Consider the following 17,001-nt stretch of genomic DNA (forward strand, 5'->3'; position numbering starts at 1 on the left):
TACTTATTTCCCTCTTCCTTCTGCCACTAGCTGCTTCCAGTGCAAATATTTCAAAAGAAGTCTTCACTTCTTTTCAGTGAAAGTTAATAAAAGTATGTGGTCACAGCCCATAATGCTTTATCTGTCAGTAGGTAAAAGCAGCTACTGAAAAGAAACCCCTTCTTCTGTGTTATGGAACTTTGCAAACAATATTGAATAATAATGAAACTAAGGATTTTTATCCCTCTGAAATGATCAACTAAATTTTAGCACCTGCATCTTCAGTGGTTGTTTTGTTGCAAGGTCAGTAGTTCAGATGCTGTAGATTCTTATAGAGCAACTGGGGGTATCTTCAACGTCTCTCTACAAAACATGAACAAGAACTTACACATAGGGTGGTTGTTGCTGAGATGCTCTGCCCCAAGATGAAAGAATGACTGAATGAATACAAAAATATTTTGTATTTCTCTTCAGTTTTATTATTATTATTATTTGTGGGAGTTAGTATAACTGAGTACGTATGAAAAATAACTGATCTCCAGAATTCATTATTTTCCTTCCATCTTCCTGTCTACCCTCCTCTTCCTTAAATGAAGGCCAAGGGACTTTACAGGAGCTTATCACACAAACAGCTATAAAACTTTGAATATTTGTTACGTGATTGAGTTTGTTTCATTGTCTGAGCTCTCTGTTAAAAATAGCGCTGCCTGCAAGGCAGTATTTTCAAGCTCTTGGTTCATCTAATAATTCCTCTCTGCTTACTCAGCTGCCAGCTTAGACTCTGCTTTGAAGCTCCATACACCACCCCTAGCAGTAGCTGGCCCTCAAACTATAAACAAACTGGCCTTTTATCACTGGAGAGCAAATAAGGTCTGCTTTTTCTCCTAGCTCTTGAGTTTTGTAACCCTGGATTTGCAAGTTGTGTTGGGAAGATGGGTGGGGACCTGCTGCACGGGCCCCCTCCCTTTTCCAGCCTGTTCCTCTCCTGCTGCCTATTGATTTCCTTGGCAGCATGTAGAGAAGAGGTGGCAAGCAGGAGCCTACCAACTGCAGCAGCAGACTCTCTCCTCCCTCTCAGGAGCTGAGAATGGACTTGGCTCAGTTCCCAAAGTACAGGCCTAGAAAGCTTTTGGTTGCAGAAGAAACAGGAGGTGCAAACATCTAGGATCAAGTCCATCAAATTATTTCCCAGTGGGGAGTGCTTGCATGGGATGCTGCCAAAACATTTCTCAGCATTAACCATTGAAGAAGCAGTGGTGATCTCAGTGGTGCACTCCTGCTGTCATGCAGGAGCTGCTCTGTGAAGCTTTGTTCAGGAATGGGTTTGATTTTTCACTAGCAGGTGGTCAGGTAGGGGATTTCCTTCCATCTCCCTTACTGTTGTTCCATGTGGTGGGAGCCATGTAACCCTCATCCCTGCATACTGGTAAGGGAGGGAAGATGGAGTGATGGGCTGGGTCATACACCTGGTGTCCTACTGTGACTGTATGATCCTTGGTGATGTGACTGATCCCAATAAACTGCAATAGATTTGACAACCTATGGCTTTTTGTACAGGTGGGGATTAATTCAACTAGCAGAAAGGACTTTGTCAAAGGAGAGGAGACAGGAAAGCTGGGGATGGATGGGCAGCAAGATGTTGCAAGGTGAGGCACAAACACCAGAGGGTACTCTTGTGAGTGAACTTGGCCACAGGAAAGTGCTTGAGTTGCTTCTGATTAAAGTTTGCAGTTGTGCTCACAACAAAGATGGGCTGTGTGTGGGGGGGATTCTTCTAGCAGGATGTGGGAGAGTCTCAAATTTCAGTATCGTGATTCATTTCCCCAGTGGTTTACCAAAGGAGGGAGTATGGTGGGGAAGCTGCCATGAAAAATACTACAAGAAACGGCAGGGAAAAAAAAAAAAACAACACCACCAGAGTCAAAAATCCTGAACTAGCTCTTCTGACTGACATGTGAAGTCTCCCCAACTTCACTCCTGCAAATGTGGATTTCACTGTCTCTAGGGAAATATTTGGCACATTTTCAAATTTCAGATGATTTTGGGACACTCTGGTTTCACACAGTGCTTGCTGCTTGGGTAGCTGGGTAAGATGGGAAATGTTTTGGCAAGGGCGGATGAATCTGATGATGTCGGTTCAGGACAGGAGCTGTAGGATGCAAGTTGCACCAGCCTAACGAGTTTGACACAAGCTCTTCAGATTGCATATGTATAATGTCTGCATCCTAAGATGAAGCAAAATTCAGTTATGAGGAAAATAAAAGCATGGGTCACAAACCATTAGTGGAAAAATATATGCATGGTTTCTGGTGGCGTTCTGTTATTACTACCTACCTTGCAACCTTCAATCCTTCTCCCTTTGCTGAAGCACAGTGGTCTGTGGTGGCATGGGTGCTGCGTGTGCACTCAGACAACAACCATCTAACTGAGTGTCTCCTGGAGAGCACCTTGGGCTGGTTCTACATGCTCATGCTGCTTTTGTTCTCTAAGACAAACAAGCACTTCTCCTGGGAAGTTAACAGGGCAGATCTGGTAGGAACAAGTCAGCGCAAGGTCTGATTCTTCTTTTTTTGTGTCAAATCTGATCTGTTTGGTTTAATAGGTCCGTTCTTGATTTATGGCTACAGGGCTGAAATAAAAGTAGGATCTTGTTGACGGAGAGGAATCAAGTGAACTTCTGAATAAATGAGAAAGGGAAATTAGAGAAGTAAAAACAGGTACTATTTCTTCATCCTTGAGCACCACACTAGTAGAAGTACATTCATTGTGCTTTTGTTTGTTCATTTGCTTTCAGCCTATATCTGGGAATTTTTAATGGTATTCTCCTGTGAGTTACTAAATAGTGAGAACATCTTGAACTTTCAAAATGTAGCTGCAGTTAACTCTGTGAAATGCCTAGGAACAAAACAGCTGCTTACTGCGTTGTGGTATCTGAGAAAGCAACATCTGGCCTTTCTGTTCCTTCCCAGCCCTTCCAGTCTAAAACCAATGCACATCACATCAGGTGGCTTTCGAAATGATGAGTTTGCCACTAGATCCTCTTGTCGTTGTCCTGTTCACTGCAACTTTTGAGAACGATTTTTTAGATAGGTACATAAAGGCTGGAGATGCTGGAGTATGTAAACACAAGTGAATCTAGCTGTTAATAGGTTTGAGAACTAGAACTCCTTTGTAATGTAACAGACACAGTGCTGTATTTTAGATGGAAGGTTATTCTTCAAATAGAAGTTGTTTTGATATGTACTTGGACTATTAATTATGCTTTCGATTCAGAAATGCACAAAGCACCATTTGTGCGTCTTCAGCAAAGTTCATGTGGAAACACTGAATCATCCAAATCATCTGAATGATGCATACTATTCAGGGACTGTTTTCTTCAGCAGGCAGCTGGTGATCTCTCTTCCTGTATTCATGGGGCAGTTTTGAGGGGGTGGTAAAAAAAAAAGGAAGAGGGAAAGGAGTCCTAGGTGCCCGGGCAACCCTCTTTGTTCACATATGCAAACTTTACGAATGATCTCTTGGCTTGTGGTAAGTTAAAACTATATTCAGAGAATTAAAGAAACAATGTTCATTACAACCAATAACAACAACAAGTTGTTTTATTTTAAAGTAATAATGTTTTATACATTTTTCAGGTGTGATCTGCTTAGTGTAAGTTATGTTTCAATCAGTACTTCCTGAGGAGGATGTGGGATGTCCTGCCTTTGCACAACTCCTAAAGATGGGGTGGATTCTGTGTCTGCTGTTCTCATCTAAGAGTCAGGAGATTTGGCACTGGCCAGAAAATGGAAACTCAGCCTCTGTCTTGTGCAGCCTTAATTGTATGTGTTCAGCAACCTAGTCTTGGTGGTAGAGAAGTGTTGTTTAATACAGGAAAAGGTAATGAGAGAGAATTAATAATGAGACAGAGTGATAATTGAGTGGATGGTTTTGGGTTTTCTGGTTTTTTAATGTAGACATTAGGGGATTAAGGGAGACAGATACTCTCCTTCCTACACATCAGACAGCTTTAATTTTCCAGGTAATAGGATGCATTTAGTTTTCTCTGGGATATTTTGTTGATATTGGCAAGCAAGCACACTGTGACTTTTTATGCTCTGCCCCTTTCTCACACTCTCACTTATTTATATCATGCACATTTTGTAACAAGCAGAATTGTACAGCTGTAAATGTCCTCAGCAGGCTGGATCCATAATTTAATTAGTTTCTAAGCACGTTCATACAAAAAAGAAAATTAAGGTCTAAATTGCAGAGGTTAAGTGTCTGGGTTTGGAATAGAAAAAGCAATGCAGAGGTGACTTGCTCAGATAACTTGTTGGCTCGATATATACATACATGCATGCATACATACGCACATATGTTTCACTGTATGTTGTACTTATAAGCAAAGCACAGTGAAGAGATTTGGGGCTCTTGTTTTCTGTAGGTTCTTTTGGAAAGTCTCTCATTGACCAAACTAGTGGAGAATGTCCATTCCTTTTAGTTACCATCGTTTTAGACTGGCAGTGCCCATCACTGAAGATGTAGTACTTGCTACAGCAGATAATTGTTACAAGGAGGGGCAATGCCATTTTAAGGACTCTTTGCTCAGGGAGTGTTGGCTCCTCAGAAAATATTGAATAAATTGGTGCTGAATAGTCTTAAGTGACTGATTTGTTATTATAAGAACAAACGCGATAAAGATTTCTGTAAATAAATAGAAACTATAGGGCAGATTTTCATAGGACAAGAGGTAATAAGCTTAAATGGAGCATGGAACAGGAAGTTAGTAAAAATTTATTAACTGGGATAATTAAACACTGTAGAGATCTGAAGGAAGCTGTGATGCCTCTATTACTTGCTGCCATTAAAAAAAACATGTAAGGCGGCCCTCTGTTAGGAATAGTCCAAGTATAATTGACCTGATGAGAGAGGCAGACTTAATGATTCCTCAAAATCTCTTTCCAGGTTTGCATGTAAAGCCTGTGGATAAAAGCCTCCATTTTGGTGACTTTATACAGGTTGGCAATGAGCCAGCAGTGTGCCCTGGTGGACAAGAAGGCTGATGGCATCCTGGAGTGCATTAAAAAGAGTGTGGCCAGCAGGTCAAGGGAGGTGATCCTTGCCCTCTGTTCTGCTCTGAAAAGATCTCACCTGGAGTACGATGTCCAGTTCTGGGCTCCCTGGTGCAAAAAAGACAGGGATCTCCTGGAAAGGGTACAGCAGAGGGCCACAAATATGATAAAAGGCCTGAAGTACCTCTGTTATGAGGAAAGGCTGGGTCTGTTCTGCCGTGAGAAAAGAAGACTCAGAGGGTATCTGATCAATGTCTAAAAACATCTAAGGTTCAGAATGCGAATGGACGAGTCCAGACTCTTCAGCAGTGCATGGTAAATAGGACAAGGGGATATAGCCAGAAATTTGAAGTATAGGAAACTCTGCACAAATCAATCTAGTTGACCATCTTTATCTTCTCTCTGGACCATACATTTTTTTCCATAAGTAAGACATGCTTCTTCAGGCATGTGACTGTTACCTTGACTGTGATTCAGTGCACATGGGAAAGCATCAGTTACTAGCAGTAGATGAGTGTATGCATACGATTCTAAGATTAGTTCCTGGGTACATTTTCAGATAACTGATGTACATGCAATTAAAATGTTTGAAGATGTGAATTGCCAAGTTTACTGACAAACAATGCTTAGTCATGCAAATAAACGTAAGTATTTAAATTAGAGCAATTTCAATATGACTCATATTGTGGAAAATAATCTGTATAAAAATACGGAATAGGCAATTTATTAGTGGGAAAAACCTTTGATTAGGGGAGATGAGTTTTAATTTTTTAGGGAGTATTAATATGCAGCAATGTAGCAGTGTAAGAGAATAATAATCTAAGTTAAAAACCAATAATTAATAACCTCTGTTTTTCAAACACGTTGAGAACTACAAACAAGATACTTATATCTTCTTATCTCTGCTTGAGCCACACTACAACTCAAAGTGTCTTGAGAATGTTCAGATATGAACTACCTGAAACATGGCAGCTTTACTGGCTGGTTTGAGTCATGACCTATGGTACTATGGGAGTTTTGTACTAGGATTTACCACCACTTTTCTGCCAAGATCTTTCTTGAACAGACTTTCTGTGGACGATCTGTCACCTTTCTGACTGTGAGTAACAGAAAGTGGTAGGAACACTTGACACAAGGCATTCGGCTATATAGGAGATAACTTGGCAAGATTTGACACTCAACAGACACTTTTGCATCTGTATTCAGTTATGTGAAAGGTGAGAAGAAATGAAGTGCTAGGACCAAGGCTTTGTTTTGCAGCAAAGAGAGAGCTTTGGACAGTTAGAGCCAGGTCTTTAGTGTTTTTAAATATGGTGCTATCTTCTACTTCCCTTGGAAAGCAGGATCAGGCACCTCTTCTGGGCAATGAATGAACATCATTGTTATTATTGATACCTGCCACTTCATCACCTTTGGCAATATATCTGGGCAATGCAAGTGATGAATATTTGATGGACTACAGGAATGTATTAATGAAATTATGCCCTGTCTTTTGTTTCTGTTGCCAGTAGTTGTTTAAAGCGGAGAGTACCAGAGTTCAACTAACCTTCAATTAAAAACCAAGAGAAGGAATGGTTTGCTTCTTGGTTAGTCAACGCCATGTAGTGTCTCCATTCACCATCAACTAGTCAGAATACCCACAGTCTATTTAATTTATCAGTAAGATGTGAAAGATCAAGTGAATCTTCTACTTTGGCTTTCTAGTTTTAGTGGAACTTGCTGAGCAATATGAATGCATTTACATGTGTATATTTGTGGGTATATATGTTTGTGTACCCATATATTTATAATCCTGCTCAAATTTAAACTACTCTTCAGTAAGAGTTCTCAGAGATGAAATTGCAGGACTTGTCAGCTCTTGCTATACCTTTTTTTTGAGGAGCATATAGTTGAAAAGTCAAGGCACAGATCTACCAGTTGCCACACTTTCCTGACAGCACAGCAAGTCCCCTCACCATGAAAAGGAAAAAAGTCTGGATCAACTCAAACTCTTGATGCAAGTTACACGAGACAACGTTATGGCAGTATGAAAGGTATATTTCTCTTATGTTTTCCCCCCCTTCCCTTTAAACTGAGAACGTACAATATATCTTCAGTCTTTGAGATTATGATGCCAGTAAAGAATCTTGAAAGTGTTTTTTTTTGTGGTTCCCTCCCCTGTCCCATTGGCTAACAACTTTCAGTGCAAAGCATCATGTTAATCATTGCTGTTTTCTTTCTTACACTTGGAGTGCAGCTGTGTCTGGCTCCCCTTTTAAAAAGGGGTCAAATTGACATTCAGAGTTGAACTTCAAAGAAAACCTGTTGTGATTGCATGACCTTCCTAAAACTGGTATCTTTGCATTTTAAATAGGAACTTTACCTTGAAGGAATTTACAACTTATTTTCCTCTCAATCCTTCTCTCTTAGGTCCTGGCTCTGTTCCAGATTGTAGAAACTGGATTTGCAATTGCCTTATTTACAAGGTGGAGTTTCTTTTTTCCCCCCTTGTTTGCCTACCTTGACAGATTGCAGACTATCAGGCGCCATTTAACCCTTTAAAAAAAAAATAAAAAATCTTTCTTTTCAATTCCTTCTGTCTTAGCAGTACATTCATATTCTTAAGAAACCCTCATCAGAATGAATAGCAAAAAATTAAAAAAAAAAAATAATAAAAAAATAAAAAAATAAAATGATTATTATGGATTAAAATTGTAACACCAGACAGAAAGTCAAATTATAGGCTTCCAGGAATGGCTGAACTGAGGAATGGGACATAGTTGTGTTCAGTTTTGTTAGCTGTGAATTTGATTATTTTTCCAATTAATGTACAGATTTGGATAAAAAAGTCATGCAAATGGTTTGATTTTTTCAGTATAAACTTAAATCTCAAACATGGTAAGTATTTAAGATAATAAAACCCTCACTGCAAACAAGTCCTTGTATGAGTCTGGTGAGAGTCAGTGGATGAATGAGGGTCTGTTCTAAAGTTTGGCTACAGGAAAACTTCTGAGCTAATTGGTTGTCCTCCCAGTGTCCATGGACCTTTGTTGGGCTCTTCCCTCTCTAGGAAATGGCTGCAGCAGCTGACAGGCCCTGTTTGCGTGGCTGGAGATAGAGCAAGAATGGTCATAGACTTGCCAAGGTTGGAAGGGACCTCTGGGTCTATCTGGTCCAGCCCCCCTGTGGTTTATGAAGATCCCCTGGGAGGGCACTTCACAGCCTCTCTTGGAAATCTCTGCTGTTGCTCTATCACCCACGCAATGCAGAAGCATTTCTCAGAGAGAACATCCTGTGTTCCAGTTTGTGCTCATTACCTTTTGTCCTGGCACTAGAAAGCACTGAAATGAGCCTGGCTCTGTCTTCATTTCACCTTCCTTTCAGGTATTTGCATAAGTACATAAGAACCTCCTGAGCCTCCTCTTTAGGCTAAAAAGGCCTAGCTCTTTCAGCCTTTCCTCATATTGTTGCTCTGTTCCCTGCATCATCTTAGTGGCCTTGCTCTTTGCTCCTTTAAGCTATGACAGGGAATGGTCTGTGTCTGGAGGAGCTGGAGTGTTTGTTGAGTAATTCAGCACTGGCTGTTGCTGAAGATACTTGATGAGATCTCTAAATTAGAGCAAAGACAACTCCCCACACCAAAACATGTTTGATGTCTGCAAGGTTCATCCACGCAACACCTTATTAATGCATGGGAAGCCAGCATGGAGGCTGAAACTCAGGCCTCCTCACTTCTGAGGTTGACACTGAGTGATCTTTTCAGCACTGGTGCCCTGAGGCACTGTGCCTGTGATGTTAACCTGAAGGTCCAGCAGGTTGGAGGAGGGGAGAATCTTTCTGTAAGGTACAATACCATGTTTTTTTTTTTTCCTTTTTTTAAATGCTTGTGACACCTTAAGAGACTGTAAGAGACACTGAGGGACATTTGTGGCCCAGTTGAAGAGATCTGGTGCTTTTCTGGAAACTGCAGGATCTCCTGTTTGTAACCCTACATCAGTCCCTGCTGATTTTGACCAAGATGGGATTTTTAATGAGAGCATGAGGTCAGTGATGACACAAATGTTTATTGCACATACAGCACACTCTCATTCCTATAAGTTTATTTCAGATGGATCTATGCATCCTATTCTCTCGTTGAGAATTTCTGACAATGTTTTGTTGCTATATCATTTAACATTTTTTTAGATACCACTGTGTGAGCACATGTTTGCCATCTGACTGTTTTGGTGGTTAGTCTTTTATTGACTGCTGTAAGAGAACACAGTAATAACTACTGAGCTAGCTCAGTTTTTGAGCAAGTGTAAGTGGTCAACAGTAGTTTAGATTTGCTGGTCTCCCCAGCCTTCTCTTGTATTTTATTTCAAATAGATTGCATAAAATTTCTGAATCTTGAATTGTCTATTTGCCTGATCCACAAGTCCTTCAGAAAATTCTAGTTCCATTTTTTATTTTTTAATTTATTTTTCTTGGTGTTTGATTGCCTGGCTAAGCTGTGTGGGTCTCTCTCTGCTCTCTGACAAACTTCTACAGTGTTATAAAGATTATTTATTGCCCTGTGGATGAATACCGGTATTCATACAAAGGACATCAGTAAAAAGTCCACTTGATAATAAAGATGAGAAAGAGCACTATCATGTAAAGTTGAATAGATCATCTTCTGTAAATATGGATAATAGCAAGACTTCAGGCATCTACTTAATTGAGGCCTTTTTCCTGTAAGCTTTTGCAAGTGTGTAAATCCATTTATGTAGCATTATTGACTTCTAGAGGACAGCTAGAGTTCATAAGATTAGTCTGAAGTCTATGTCAAGAGGTAGTTAAATTTCATCTACTCTTAAAGTGTTTGTATCCTCAGGCTGTGGTCATACGTATTTTCTATTTCCTGCAGAGAAGAAGGCTATTGCGGGGGTTAATACCTGTTAACTTGGAATTTATGAGTTCTGAGCAAAGGACCTAGGGATCCTGCCACCTGCCTGTGCCATCTGGTATCCCAGCACTAAGAACATCAAGGTCTTGGTAGAGACAGTAATGTTAACTCTTACACTGCCTTACAAGAATATCACCTTCAGTGCTGTGGAGCAGTCAAGAACTAGCCATGACTCTTCACCTTCATGGTGTAGTAGTTTGACTAACCTTTGACAGTCAGAGTTCTTGCAGCTTAGTGCACAGTTAGGGTGTGAAACTTGTTATAAAGAAATAGCTTTGGGTTTGCCATCAGTAAAAACTTTCAGAAAGACTTTTTGGCCTCATCTACAAGCTAAAACAAAGTTATATGAAGGGCTTTGTAGTAAAAATGACTTTTAAAAACACTTTGGTAGACAACATTGAATTTATTTATTTGTTGTTGTTGTTGTTGTTTTTTGAGAAAAAAAAAATAAAATAAATTTATGATGAATATAATGGCAACAAACTTTGATAGTCATGTTTGGTTATGTTTTTTTGATACGCTGAAGAACCTTCAGCTGAGATCTCTCAGTAAGACACTGAGCAGAAGAATAATGCTCACTGCTGCACAACCAATGCTGTTGAACCAAGTAAAAAATGAGAGTCCAGATGTCTCTTTAGGGGATAGTCTTGTGTTTTATCATACATGTGCATATTATCAGAATTCACATCTGAGTTGATTCAATGCCAGTGAAAAATAATGTACATCTGAATTGTAATGGAAACCTGGATACAATGAATAATGAGAGGAGATTCCAAAGGGAGAAAATGGGAACAGGAAGTCCAAGCTTCAGCTTTTCTATATATAGAAAACACCTGAAGGGTAACCACATAGTGTTTTGTATAAATGCATTTAAAATGTGTTTGGTAGGCACATATTTTCAGTGTGCTGTAATGATTGGAAACACATGTTGACTCTGAAAAATTATGCGAACTATGCAGAGCCTTTGCCCATGCACATAAGTAAAAGCTATTCACAGGGTATGTGTGTGTAAATATTTAGCTGGAATAACAGCTACATGAGAACTCCTTCAGAATAACCCCCAAGTCAGAAAGCCACATATTACAGGTCTGAAATTGACCACACTGGTTGCCTACATAAATAAAAACAACTGAAAAGATAGGAGGGAGGAAAAACACATTTAAAAAAGACTATTAGATTAGAGAAGAAGAAAAATGCTAAGCCATTTTCTTGGTTCTAATCAGAAGGCAGGAATATTATTACATGTGGGAGCTTAGACTTAGCTAAACATCTTCCTGTTCTGAGTCTTGATTTTTATTTACATGTTGCACACAGTCAAGGCTTTAAGCATTCCCCTTCGCATAATCATTATTTTGATAGAGGCCAAGAGGGGGCATGTTTGGATTTGTTTATTTCCTTTCCAGGAACAACACTATCATCTAATTCCCTCTTTATCTTTGCCAGGTCTTTGGGATGGGATGATGTCACCTTTTGTACCTATCTGGTATCTACCATGATGAGACCTTGATCCTGGCTGAGGGAGTTGGCTGTTTGATGAATGCTGAATTGGGAAGCAACCGTAGGAAACCTGAATTTCTAATGCACTCTGAAACACTTGAGCTCAAACAAACTGATACTTATAAAACCACCAAGACATTTGCCACTTGTCACTAGCTCTTACGCAGTCATTGGTATGTCAGTTCTCTTCCAGTTCTTCCACTCTCGGCCTATGACAGAGCAAACTGCCTGCTTATCTGTCACACTTTCAACTTGAACTGAGCTGCTCTGGGCTTAGAAGAAGTTGATCGGTTCTAAGATCAAGGATTTCCTGACTATGGAAGGACAGCAAATAAAACACAATCCTTTACACTGAGGAGTTTGAAAGGGAATGACTCTAGGACTGAGGAGAGAAAACACAGCACCATCTGTGTCTGTCTGGAGTTGCCTTTTCCTACTGTCTCTCTGAAGAGAGTAGACAAGCAGAGGTATAATTGCCCATGGTGCGGAGCATCCCCAGGCAGTGGAGGCAGACTAGCTCTTGCCTCATCTCTCTGCTGAGTCTGGGAGCTCTGCATCACTGCTGGCAAACGCAGAGCAGAGACTGCTGCTCTTCCTCACATAGGCTTCCTGGGGATTCATCCACATCCTCTGCTTCATCGACTCGGAGGACATAAGGGAAGAGGAGAAGGGAAAGCAGTAGGTGAGTTGGGGAAACTCCCTTATTATCTAACGATGTCTGAAATTACTAAATGGGAGGTTGTGGAGGGGGAGAAATGCAAATGTTTTCTTGAGACAGCTTGTTGTGAAAGTAGAATTTGAACATGTGGGTTGGACTATGCCACCCATCTTATCTGGGAAGGGAACATAAATTTATTCTGTAAAGGCTTGAAAGCAGTAGGCTTGGTGTGGGAAATTCATGTGTTAAAGACGAATCAGTACACTGGGGAAGTTTACATCTGTCCTTGGGCTCTTCTGTCAGGGGTGGTAAGTGGACACTGCATAAAACCCTAAGGAAAATCACTGTCAAGAATGCATTGAATTAACACTGTTATGTAGCAGCTCCTGACAATTGAAGCATAGGTGTCACCTGGACCAAAAGGACTTCTTTGAGAAGATGGCTTCTGGTCTCGCACTGAGAGCTCACTTCTGTGTAACTGCAACTGTGGCGATGCCATTATCTTTACTAGCTTAAAATCATGAGACTTGGGTCAGCAATTAGTAGTCTTTGCATCTTTGTAGTGTATCTGGTGGAAAGGTTAACTGCTGATACTAATGAGGTGGGTTGACCTCTATTGGGGTTTAATAACACATACTTGCTTTTGTTGGTGCCTGGAGACTGTAGTCACAACAACTGGGGAGCCCAAGTTCCTCAAATCATTTATAGGGTTTACATTTGTTCTTCACAGTGTTTCCTTATGTGGGAGGGAACCTCTGTTACTTTCACTGGGTGATAAAGGGAACTGAAATGGAGATCAGCTGAGTTTGCTCAGAACTGCAAAGCAAGTTCAGGAATGGAAGCTCCTGAACTGTAAACTAATTCTTTCCTCCATATAGGCTATCTTCTCTGCTGATAGTCTCTAAACTGTTCAATGACTGATTTTCATTCAGTTGTACACGGTGGGACGTCTGCCAGTTATTTGGTTACTAAAGGAACTTTGTTTGGTTTGGTTCTTATGCCTGCAGAAAATTCATCAAAATTGTATTTAATGAAGAATTCTAAAAAAATAAGTCTGCAAGTTATCCCTGAGAAAAACATCTGGTTGGATATTTCTCTGTCCAAAATGACTTCTAATTTTCTTCCAAGGTTTTTAATCACCACTTCAATCTGTTAGGGTGATTCAATTTTCTTTTTACAGTGAAAGAAATGGCCAGGGTCTTTATCTTATTTCTGTTTAATTCTTGGATTATAATGCCGTACTGAAGAAGAGGAAGTAAATGGTTTAATCTGTGGTACATACAAGCTGTGTTCGCAATGTTTCCCTTGCCTTCCTCCATTGTGTGTGGTCTCTCTGAAGGAAAGGTAAATTTACAGTTGTCTTCTGCTTCTATAGAAGGCTGAGCAGATGCAGGAGGTAGAGGCTCTGCTGGATAGTAATGCTGAGACAAGCGTGTCCTCTTCTACAGATTGTGGTATGGTCTTTTGACTTGTTTGTGGCACTTATTTCAAAATATCTTTCTACTTATTTCTGAAAAGATGCTTTGTTGTATATTGCTTTTATTTTTCCCTGTATGTAATAAGTCAAGACTGGTAAAGGACATCTAAATAACTAAGCTCACCGCTGTTAATGGAGCATCTTACAAAACTGAATTCTGTTCCAGCATGACCATCTTCTACTTTGCTTTGGTTGCATGGAGTTTATGGATGCGTGCACAGAAGCTAGAGGTCTCATAGGGCCTTACTGTCCTTACCTATGCCCAAAGTATCAAAGGTTCAAGGGAACCTCTCACTGAAACTGCCAGCTGTCATGTCCTGAGAGTGGCTTCTTTTAAATGGCCCTTAATCCAGCCATAATACAGTGGCTGGAACAGGATGTGTGCCATTAATGCTGATCTTCCATGGCGATAATAGTTAAATGCTGTATGGTTGGAGGAGGCCGGGTCATATGCTGGTTCAGATTTTAATGTGAGCTTAGACTAGAGAGAAAACTTGAACTGCTGCAGTTGTGTATTTCTGGCAGACAGCCTAAAGGAAGGGGTAGAATGATTTTTGTAAGAACACCACTGCACAAGTATGTTTAATATATGTATGCATACATAATATTTATTAAACCAGGAGCTTTGGATAGCAAGAGAGAATAGCAGTTGTTGCTGGGGTACAGCAGTGCTTCCCAAATGAGCATAGCCCTGACACTTGCCTGCTGCAGGGTGAGCTGCACTCCAAGCCTTGTCCCAAGATCAAGTCATTGCTGTTCTTGTTTTTATTATTATTATTATGAATTAATCTTCCAGTCTGGGATTTCTAAGAGAGCAAACAGCACTTAACATTTTCCTTCTGAGGACTGTTGGGTAGGGAGAGGAAGAGATGAACAAGACATAAGGAAACAATGTTAAATGAATCCTCGCAGTAAATTTTTCTAGAGGAGAATATTTTGTGTGTGAGAAATTGGTAGAACTGTTTCAAACTGAAATACTACCAGAGAGGATCTTTTAAAACAAAGTAAAAGAGGCTGATAGATCACTAGGAGTTGGCAGCATTCGTTTGAGGTCCTAAAGCAGGTGAGAAAGAGAAATGCTGAATTACCTACCACAGTATGTAATCTATTTACTGAATTAGTTACAAGGTTATTAATTATATATTTTGGTTACACCATGAGAATAGACAGTGGCAAATTAATAACCAGGTGTATTTATGTATTCACACTCATCATGGATAAGTAATCCTAGCTTTGTTTTTCTGGGGTGAAAAAGACATTCTTCACAAACCCAGAATTCCTTGGATTTGTGAACAAACCTAGGGTGAAGGTGCATCCAGTAAAGGAGTATGTGTTGTTGTAGGTGGGTTATATCAGATCAAAAGTGTGAATAGTGAATATTATTAGTACTGTTACAGTAGTGAATATACATAGTCAGTATTGCTATGTCCAGGTGGAGGCCGGTGATGAGCAGTGTCCCCCCAGTGGTCTGTCTTGGACCAATGCTCTTCAGCATCTTCATCTAGTGATGGGCTCAAGTGCATTCTCAGCAAGTTTGCTGATGACATGAAGCTGAGCTGGCACATTAGAAGGAAGGAATGTCACTCAGAGGGACCTGGACAAACTCTTAAGGTGGGCTCATGTGAAACTAATGAGATTCAACATAGCAAGGTGCAAGGTTTTGCACTTAGGTCAGAGTAATCCCCGATGTATATACAGACTGGCAGAAGAACTCCTTGAGAGAAGTCCTGTGGAGAAAGACATGAGGGTCCTGGTGGATGAAAAACTAAATATGAGCTGCAGTGTGTTCCTGCAGCTCAGAAACCAAATGGTATCCTAGGCTCCATCAGAAGAGGGGCAGACAGCAGGTGCAGGGAGGTGATTGCCTCTCTCTACTCTGCCCTCATGAGGCCCCATCTGGAGTCCAGGTCTGGGGATTTTGATACAGGAAAGGCAGAGGGCTGCTGGAGAGGGTTCAGAGGAGGGCCACAAAGATGATCAGAGGGCTGGAGCACCTCCCCTATGAAGATATGCTGAGGGCTGGAGCTTCAGCCTGGAGAAGAGAAGGTTGTGGGGTGACCTCATTACTGCCTTCCAGTATTTAAAAGGGGATTATAAAAGGAGGGGAATAAACATTTTACAAGAATAGACAGTGACAGAACACAGGGGAATGATTTTAAGCTCAAGGAAGGAAGGTTTAGATTGGATGTTAAGGGAAAGTTCTTCAGAGATAGAGGTGTGAGGTTCTGGAACAGGCTGTCCAGAGAGGGTGTGAATGTCCCTGGAGGTCTTCAAAGTTAGGTTGAATGGGTCCCTAGGTAGCCTGGTCTAGTACCAAATCTGGAGGTTGGTGATCCTGACTGTGACAGGGGAGTTGAAACTTGATCCTTGAGATCCCTTTCAACCCAAGCCATTCTATGATTTTGAGAGAAGTGCATTTAGGAAGCACATCTTCTGATTATCCCCACTCACCTTGCTATGATTCTCACAATAGACCACTCTGACATTATGCAATGTTAGTATCCTTTGAATAAAATTAAACTAGATGTGTTCCAGAAGTGCAGTGCTGATCAGTCCATGAAACTATGGCTACTGCTCATTAGTAGTACTTGTCAGATCCTCAGTTTCCATTTTGCTTTACAGATTCACTGGTCTATTGCACTACTTGCTGATGTACACATTAGTACAGTGGATGTGGATTTCAAGATATCATCTGGCAGAGATGTTGCAAAAAGACTTGTGGTGTCTAAGCAGCCACAAGATAAGAGAAGTGTTTTTTGTGAATTAACAACTAATTAAAACATGGAAAACAAAGATCAGAAACAAGGTACAGAAAAGAGGAGGTAGAGTTCAACTGCACCAGGGTGCATTCAAAAAGAGGACTGAGATGTGATCTGATAAATGACTACCAGTTGTGGCAGGCACAGAGACAGTTACCTGGTTATGAATGTTCACTTTTCCTCATACAAGAATTAAAATCTTTCACCTAAGTAAACAAACAAACAAACAAAACAGTGTGTTTAAAAAAAAAAAAAAAAAGTAAATACTTTTTCACATACCACACAATTAAATTTGAGGACTTGGTGTGGATTCTCTTTTCCTGAAAGTAAGAATCTTTCTAAAAACAAGTAGTATAATTTAATAGAAAGAGGAATAGTTAAGAGTTGTTGCACATGACAAAGCTGTGCTAAAGTACCTTCAGGATGTCCCCAAACTGTGGAAGGTCTGATGTGCTCATGCAGGTCCTCAGTTCACATTTTTCTTTGTTCCTTTGCTCTCTGCTTTAGCTCCTGCTGTTGACCACTGTCAAAGAGTGGGTTTGGGATTACTTTGATTCTCATCCAATTCAGGAAGGAAGGAAAAAGATTATCCAAACCCAAAACGTGTAAAGACTCAAAGCCATAGGATCTATTTTCTTCACTATCAAAGATACAGATACTTCACCTCCTTC

The 17,001-nt window shown here is 40.4% G+C and overlaps 1 protein-coding gene across 1 annotated transcript in view; it reads left to right on the forward strand.

Annotated features, from left to right (window-relative positions):
* CNKSR3 (CNKSR family member 3) overlaps nt 1–17,001 on the forward strand; it is a 139,394-nt gene that overhangs the window by 65,285 nt on the left and 57,108 nt on the right. The gene's annotated exons all lie outside the window — the stretch shown is intronic.

Source organism: Excalfactoria chinensis, chromosome 3 (genome assembly GCF_039878825.1).
Source record: "Excalfactoria chinensis isolate bCotChi1 chromosome 3, bCotChi1.hap2, whole genome shotgun sequence".
Lineage (NCBI taxonomy): Eukaryota > Metazoa > Chordata > Aves > Galliformes > Phasianidae > Excalfactoria > Excalfactoria chinensis.